At 38.6% G+C, this 8788-nt stretch overlaps 1 pseudogene; it reads left to right on the top strand.

Annotated features, from left to right (window-relative positions):
- Positions 1–6897: 6897 nt before the first annotated feature.
- The window catches only part of LOC102840368, a 17675-nt pseudogene continuing 15784 nt past the window's right edge, over positions 6898–8788 (top strand).

Here is an 8788-nt window from a genome sequence, read left to right as displayed (position 1 = left end):
TTTTTGTTTTCTTTGCATTGAGATGCAACCCATACCAAAGACTGTGCTGTTTGATCTTCATTAGTAAATATTCTAAGTCCTCTTCACTTTCAGCAAACTAAGTTGTATCATCTGCATATCACAGGTTGTTAATGAGTCTTCCTCCAATCCTTATGCCACGTTTTTCTTCATATAACCCAGCTTCTTGGATTATTTGCTCAGAATACAGGTTGAATAAGTATGGTGAAAGAATACAACCCTGTCACACACATTTCTTAATTTTAAACCTTCAGTGTTCCCATGTTCTGTTTGAACAACTGCCTCCTTGGTCCATGTACAGATTCCTCATCAGAACAATCAAGTGTTCTGGAATACTCATTCTCCACAATGCTGTTCATTGCTTGCCATAACCCACAAAATTGGAAGCCTTTGTGTAGTCAATAAAGCACAGGTACACATCTTTCCGGTATTCTCTACTTTCAGCCAAGATCCGCTAGACAGCAGCAATGATTTCCCTCATTCCATGGCCTCTTCTGAATCCAGCTTGAACCTCTTGAAGTTCTCTGTCAATGTATATTACCTTCAGTAAAACTTTACTCTCATGGGATATCAGAGATATTGTCCAATGATTTACACATTATGTTGGGTCACCTCTCTTTGGAATGGGCACACATACAGATCTCTTTCAATCAGCTAGCCAGGTAGTTGTCTTCCAAATTTCTTGGCATAGTTGAGTGAATGCCTCCAGTGTGGCCTCACTTTCTTGAAAGATTTCAATTTTTATTCCATCAATTCCTGGTGCTTTGTTTTTTGCCAATTCCTTCAATGCACCTTGGACTTCTTCCTTCAGCATCATTGGCTCTTGGTCATATCCTACCTCTTGAAACTGTTGAACATGAACCATTTCCTTTTGGTACAGCGACTCTTTGTATTTCTTCCATCTTCTCTTGATGCTTTCTGCATCATTCAATAATTTTCCCAGAGAATCCTTCAATAACAAAGTTGAGGCTTGAATTATTGCTTCCATTTCCCTAGCTTGAGAAATGTTGAGCGTGTTCTTCTCTTTTGGTTTTCTAACTCTAGATCTTTGCACCTGTTGTTGCAATATTTGACTTTGTCTTCTCGAGCTGATCTGTGAAATTTTCTGTTCAGCTCTTGTACCTCCTCATCTCTTCCATTTGCTTTAGCATCTCTATGCTGGAGAGCAAGTTTCAGCGTCTCTTCTGACATGCATTTGACCTTTTCCTTATTTCCTGTCTTCTTAATGAATTTTTGCTTTCTTCCTGTGTGATGTTCTTGATGTCATCCACAACTCTTCTGGTCTTCAGTCTTTAGTGTTTAATGTATCAAATCTGTTCTTCAAATGATCTCTAAATTCAGGTGGGATATATTCAAGGTCATATTTTGGCTCTCATGGACGTGTTTTCATTTTCTTCAGCTTCAGACTGAATTTACATATGAGCAATGATGGTCAGCTCCACAATCTGTACCTGGCCTTGTTTTGATTGATGATGTGGAGTTTTCTACTGTCTCTTTACATGATGCAATCAATTTGATTTCTGTATTCCATCTGGTGAGGTTCCTGTGTGTAATTGTCTTTTATGCTATATAAAGAAGGTATTTGAAATGAACAAATCAATCTGTATGCTGAGCAAATAATCTGAGAAGCAGGATTATATGAAGAAGAACATGGCATAAGGATTGGAGAAAAACTCATTAACCTACAATGTGCAGATAACATAACCTTGCTTGCTGAAAGCAAAGAGGACTTAAAATACTCACTGATGAAAATCAAAGACCACAGCCTTCAGTACAGGTTGCACTTTCAGTGTAAAGAATGCAAAAATCCTCACCAGTGGACCAATACATAACATCATGGAGAAAAGACTGCAGTTATCAAAGACTTCATTTTGCTTGTGTCCACCATCAACACTCATGGAAGCAGCAGACTAGAAATCAAATGACATGTTGCATTAGGCAAGTCTGTTGTAAAAGACCTCTTCAAGGAGTTCAAGAGCAAAGACATCAGTTTGAGGACTAAAGAATGCCTGAAAATATCAACCCATGGTATTTTAAATAGCCTCAATTGCTCATTTTAAAGTGTTGAAGCGCAAAGATATCAGCTTAAGGTCTAACATGCACCTGACCCCAGCCATGGTATTTTTAATAACCTCATATGCATGAGAACGCTAGACAGTGAATAATGGATGAAGACCACAGAAGAATGGATGCTTTTGAGTTATGGTGTTGGAGGCGAATATTGAAAGTGTCATGAGCTGCCAAAAGAACAAACAGATCTGTGTCGGAAGAAGTGCAGCCAGAGGGCTACTTGGAGGCCAGGATGGCCAAACCTCGTCTCTCATACTTCGGACATATTGTCAGGAGGGACAAGTCACTTGATAAGGATATCATTTTTTGTAAGGTGGGGGGTCAGAGAAAAAGAAGAAGACCCCCATCAGGATGGACTGAAAAAATGGCAGCATTAACGGGCTCAAGCATGGCAACAATTGTGATGTTGGTCCTGTACAAGGCAGTGTTTTGTCCTGTTGTGCATAGGGTCACTATGAGTTGGTGCCGACTCAATGGCACCTAACAACAACAACAACATATGCATGTGAAAGGTAGACAATGAAAAAAGCAGATGGTAGAAAAACTGTTAATTTTGAGTTAGGGTGTTGTAACAGAGTGTTTAAAAGTACCATGGACTGTGGGAAAAACAAACATTCTAATTGGAGGAAATACAACCAGAATGTTCCTTAGAAGCAAGGATTGCCTGACTTCATCTCTCATACATGAGACATGTTATCAGGAGGGACCAGTCCCTGGAAAAGGACATCCATCATGCTTGGTAAAGTGGAGGGCCAGTGAAAAAGCAACAACAATGGACTCAAGCTTGGCAGCAATTGTGAAGATGCCCAGGAGTCGGCAATGTTTCGTTCTGTTGTACATAGGGTCACTATAGGTCAGAACCAACTCGATGGAATCTAACAACAAAAACATTATACTCCTGGTGTGGCACTGTAGGATAAGCACTATACTGCTAACCACAAGGTCGGCAGTGCACACCCACCAAGTGTTCTGTGGAAACTCTGTACAGGGTCACTTTGAGTAAGAATTGATTTGATGGTACTTTAACAACAACAATAACAAAATATCTACAATAGACTGCAAAGACTTGTTTTCATTGTTATTAGTGTTAAGTGCTATTGAATCAGTTCCAACTCACTGAGACCCTGTACAGGGCTTCCAAGTTTGTGTATCTTTTCAGGAACAGAAAGCCTCATCTTTCTCCCACAGAATAGCTAGTGCGCTTGAATCACCAACCTCGTGGTTCACAGTCCAGTGCTTATCTTTAGAGCTGCCATCATATTGCTGTTGTTGGATGCTGTTGAGTGAATTTTGACTCAGCAATCCCATGTGACAGAGTAGAAGTGTTCCATTAAGGTTTTGCTTTGTTTTGTTTTGGGAGGGGAAGGGCTTTAATCTTTAGAGAACAGATTACCAGGTATTTCTCCTGCAAAGGTGTTGGGTGGATTCCAACCACCTCCATTTGTTAGCAACTGAGCATTTAAGCCTAGTGTCACCAGGGCTCCATATGATATGTTTGTTTGTTTCTTATCTATCCATCTATCAGAATAAGGGGAGATGATTTGTCTAATTAGTGCATTGCTTTATATCCAGCTCTTAGAATATTGCATATACAGTGGTATACAGAATAGCTCTATAAATATTTGTGGAATAAAGGAATAAATCTCAACACAGCTTTGTTATTTTCCATTATAGCTTCCAACCAGGAACTCTGGGTAGTTTAATCTGAGGATTAAACTTGAGGGTTTGCAGCAGTATCATTTATGCATGCCAAGGATCTACTGTACAAATAATACTGCATGTCTTCCTTGTGCTCCTATCAAAAGCCCTGGCTTACTCTTCAATAGTATTCAGAGACTAAAAGACAATGAATATTATTCCTTGAAGACAAAAGCAGACAAATTATTTCTTATCTTTCTGTGAACTTTCTAAACAAGCGTAACTAAGCTATATAGATATGGATGTGTTCATGTGCCTGCACACAAGTAATTAGTGCAGTTTCTGAATTATCTATCTGTCTCAATCATAGAAAAAGTAGTTAAAAAAAAAAAAAGTCTATCACTGAGTAGATTCTGACTCATGGCAACCACATAAGACCGAGTAGAACTACTCCAAAGGTATTCTAAGACTGCAAATCTTTACAGAAACAGACCACCTCATCTTTCTCCTTCAGAGTGGTTGGTGATCTCCAACTGCTGACCTCTCAATTAACATTCTAATGCTTAGCCACTTTGCCATCAGGTCACAATCATAGAAAAAGTAGTGAAAAGAACCCCTAACCTGTTCATTTCTGTTCAGAAAACAATTGCATTCAACGTAGAATTCAAAGTATAATTTTAGCTCTAGATTCAAGACAAAATTTTTGCCAAGGTTCATAAGTGAATCTTCTTAAAGAATCAAAATAATACTGACTGACACAAACCTAACAATTGTGAAAGGTAGATGAATTCGGTTCTAGGAATCAAATGTTTTGATGGATATAAAGAGGAAAAAATGTGAACCAAGTTTATTTCTGAGAGATTTCTACTTCACATTTCAGAAACCTTTCTCTCTTTCTTTCTCAAACCACTCCTCTATCTTGTCCCCACATAAGACTTACACTGTTGTTGTTAAATGCTGTCAAATTGGTTTTGACTCATAGTGACCCTGTATAGGTTTTCTGAGGAGTGGTTAATGAGTTTGAACATTTAACCTTGCGGTTCAACTGAACCTTGCAGTCAAGTGCTTATCCTACATCCCCACATGAGGACTCCTTAAGATTTATACTCAGACAATACCTCAAACTCTCAACTTGTCTTGTTATCTTCTTATCTTCCACAATCTCACAAGATTAGAGACATAATGCTGGGATTTGGAAGCACACATAAGATGCAATATTACCAAAATAACACAGAGTTAAAAGTTCAGCTTAGCCAGCTACTACTGTTTAGTCCTGGGCAAATTACGTGACCTCTCTGAAGTTCCGTTCCTTATTGGTTATGACACCAAGCTTAGATAAAGAATTTCCATTGTTATCACGTGGGAACAATGTCATCAGTGAACTCATATTGGAGTGTTCATAATTAAAACACTCAACAAGACTATCCAGAAATATTTACATTCCCATAATTCAAATGCATTGATAGATTCTTGTATGGTCTTCCTAATTCATTGTACAACTTTCAAATGCACTCGAGGTGATTGATAATATCATGTTTGGGTCAGGTCCAACTTAGTCATCAAAATGACATCTTTGCTTTTGAACACTTTAAAGAAGTCTTGTGCAGCAGATTTGCATAAGGTGATAAATACATCAATTGATTTCTTGATTGTGACTTCCTTGAGCATTGATTGTGGACCCAAGAAAATTGAAGTCTGAAAACATCAATCTTTTCTCCATTTATCATGATGCTATTTATTTGTCAAGTTGTAAAGATTTTTGTTTTCTTTATTTTGAGGTGCAACCCATATAGAAGGCTGTGGTCTTTGATCTTTATCAGTGAGTATTTCAGTCCTCTTTGCTTCCAGCAAGCAAGGTTGGTCATCTGCTCATTGCAGGTTGTTGATGAGTCATCTTCCAACCCTAATGCCACGTTCTTCTTCATATAATCCAAGTTTCCTGATTATTTGCTCAGCATACAGGTTAAATATGTATGGTAGAAGGATATAACCCTGATTCACACCTTTTCTGATTTTAAACCATTCAGTATCTCCTTGTTGTGTTCAAACGGCTGCTTCTTAGTCTAAGTGCAGGTTCCTCATGAGCACAAACAAGTGTTTTAAGATACACATTCTTGTAATATGATTTTTGAAAATTCCTATTTGTCATGATCCATATGGTAAATATTTTGCATAGTCAATTATGAGAAAGTAAACATGTTTCTGGTGTTCTCTGCTTTCGGCCAAGATCTATCTGACGTCAGTAATAATATCTCTCATTCCATATCCTCTTCTGAATCCAGCTTGAAATTCTGGCAGTTCCTTGTCCTGTACTGCTGCAGTCATGTATTTAATTATCTTCAGCAAAATTTTATTTCATATTGTTTGATGATTTCTACATTCCATTGGGTTGCCTTTCTTTAGAATGGCCACAAATATAGATGACTTTTGGTTGGCCAGGTAGCTGTCTTTCAAATTTGTTGGCTTAGACAAGTGAGCACTTCCAGTGCTGCCTCAGACTGTTGAAAGATTTCAATTTGTTTTCTGTCCGTTCCTGGAGCCTTGTTTTTCACCAATGCTTTAAGTGCTGCTTGACAAATTCAAGTACAGATATGGGTAAGAATATACGTTGCAATGAATTATAGACTAAATATGAATAGAGGGGACAGAAACATTAAAGGTGCATAACCCTTTTAAGAAATTTAGCTCTGGAGTGAAAGAGAGGTTAAATAAAACAATATTCACCAGAGATGGAGGCAGAGATGAGAACATGGAGAGCAGCTGAGGACTCTAGACTCATGCAAAGAGAAAGGCTGTGTGCTGGTGGCCAGGAAGCAGGTTTTCAGAATGTGCCCTTTGGTGGTTTAAATGATTGTATATTCCTGAGTGTTTTTATGTACACCCCCATCCCCCACCCAAAACAAAAAGAAAGGAAGAAAAAGAAACAGGGAATAGAAGTGAATACTGTTAAATGACGATACACAGAGGAGATTGTAATCATTGCAATGAAACAATGAGTATAAAACCGATGTTCTCCCATGAAAACTATCACTTGATTCACAATAAAAACTTTATATGTATAGGGAGAGAGACAGTCTTAAGTGTGCTTTGATACCTATATGAGGTACTGGAATCTACAGAAAAGGGGAAGATGAGTTCTAGAGAATGATACCAGGTCTGACCTTAGTGAAGATGCACTATTCCACCTCTGAAAGAAGGAAAACAATAAAAGCTGTATCTTCTGACAAGCTTATCAATTTTGTGGCAGGAAGTCGAAAGTATTTGGTATAATAGCTTCACTTTCTTGGGCAACTGTTCTTAAGAGCTCTCAAGTTGGCTGCAACACACAGTGACCCCATAGAGGGTTTCTGAGGAGCAGTTAGTGGGTGGGTTTGAAATGCCTAACTTGTGACTCGAAGTCCAGTATTGATCCTACAATGCATATGAGTTCTTCTTGTGCAACTGTTGTTGTTGTTGTTGTTAAGTGCCGTTGAGTCTGTTCCAACTCACAGCGACCATGTACAGGGTTTCCAAAGAGCAGCTGGTGAGTCTGAACCACGGACTGTGTGGTTCAAACCAACCTTCCAGCCCAGTGCTTTATAAGAGGGAAAAATAATTGACTAAGAATAAAGAGAAAACCACTGACTGAGCCATAAGTGGATCAAAGTGAACGGTAAAGAAACAATAGTTAGCAAGAAGACGAGTTCGACTCGGAAACTACCACAATAGGGGGAAGAAAGACACTAGGACAAAAAGTTAGGTATTCCTGTTTGAATATAAGACCATATTTATACATACCATAGGTGGAGCCCCGATAGCCAAGTGGTTAAATGCTTGGTTGCTAACTAAAAGTTGGTGGTTCATAATCAACATCTGTCACATGGAAAAAAAGGTAAGACAGTGTGCTCCTGGAAAGATTACACTTTTGAAAACCTTGTGGTGCATTTCTACTCTGTCCAGTAGGGTCACTGTGAATCAGAAGCAAATGGACATTAATAGGGATTATATATACATAATAAACACAAACAACAACAAAATCCATTGCCATTGAGTTCATTCCAACTCATAACGACACTATGAAAGGAATAGAATTGCCTCAAGGGCTACAAGGCTGTAATAGTTACTGGAATAGACCATCTCATAATTTTCTTGCAGAGCTGATAGTGGGTTCTAGTTTTGAGTCAGAAGCTTTTGACCAGAAGCTGAGCACTTAACCAGTGCACTACCAGGATCCTGATACACTCATTGTCATTGTATTTGTTATGTACCATCAAGTCAGCACCAAGTTACAGCATGTTGTTATGTGCCGTCAAATTGGCACTGACTCAACAGCAACAAAATACACAGCAGAAGGAAACACTGAATAGTCCTGAATCAATATCACAATTGTTGCTTCAGTTGATCCCATAACTGCCACTACTGTACCATTCAATCTCGTTTGAGGTCTTTATCCATCACCTACTCTCCTCATTACTAAACATGGTATCATTCTTCAGGGACTGGTCCCTCCTGACTATATGTCCAAAGTATGAGAGAAAAAGTCTGGCCATCCTGGCTTCCAAGGAGCATTCTGGCTGTATTTCTTCAAACACAGATTTGTTTGTTCTTTTGGCAGTTTGTTCTTTAATATTCTCCTCCAACACCGTAACTCAAAGGCATCAAATCTTCTCTTCCTTATTCACTTTCCAACTTTCACTTGCATATGAAGTTACTGAAAATACCATGGTTTGGGTCAGGTGTACCTTAGTCCTCAAACTGACATCTTTGCTCTTCAACATTTTAAAGAAATCTTGTGCAGCAGCAGATTTACCCCATGCATTTGATTTCTTGACAGCCGCTTCCATGAGTGTTGATGGTTGTTTTAAGCAAAAAGAAGACAACCTCAATCTTTTCTCCATTGATATGGATGTTGTTTATTGGTCCAGTGGTGAGGATTTTTGTTTTCTTTACTTTGAGGTGCAACCCATACCAAAGGCCTTGATCTTTGATCTTCAACAATAAGTATTTTAAGGCCTCTTTGCTTTCAGCAAGCAAGATTTCATTATCTGTATATCTCAGGTTGCTAAATGAGTTTTCCTTCAAC

The sequence above is a fragment of the Chrysochloris asiatica genome, unplaced genomic scaffold (genome assembly GCF_000296735.1).
Source record: "Chrysochloris asiatica unplaced genomic scaffold, ChrAsi1.0 scaffold00155, whole genome shotgun sequence".
Lineage (NCBI taxonomy): Eukaryota > Metazoa > Chordata > Mammalia > Afrosoricida > Chrysochloridae > Chrysochloris > Chrysochloris asiatica.
This window is presented reverse-complemented; position numbering and strand designations above follow the sequence as displayed.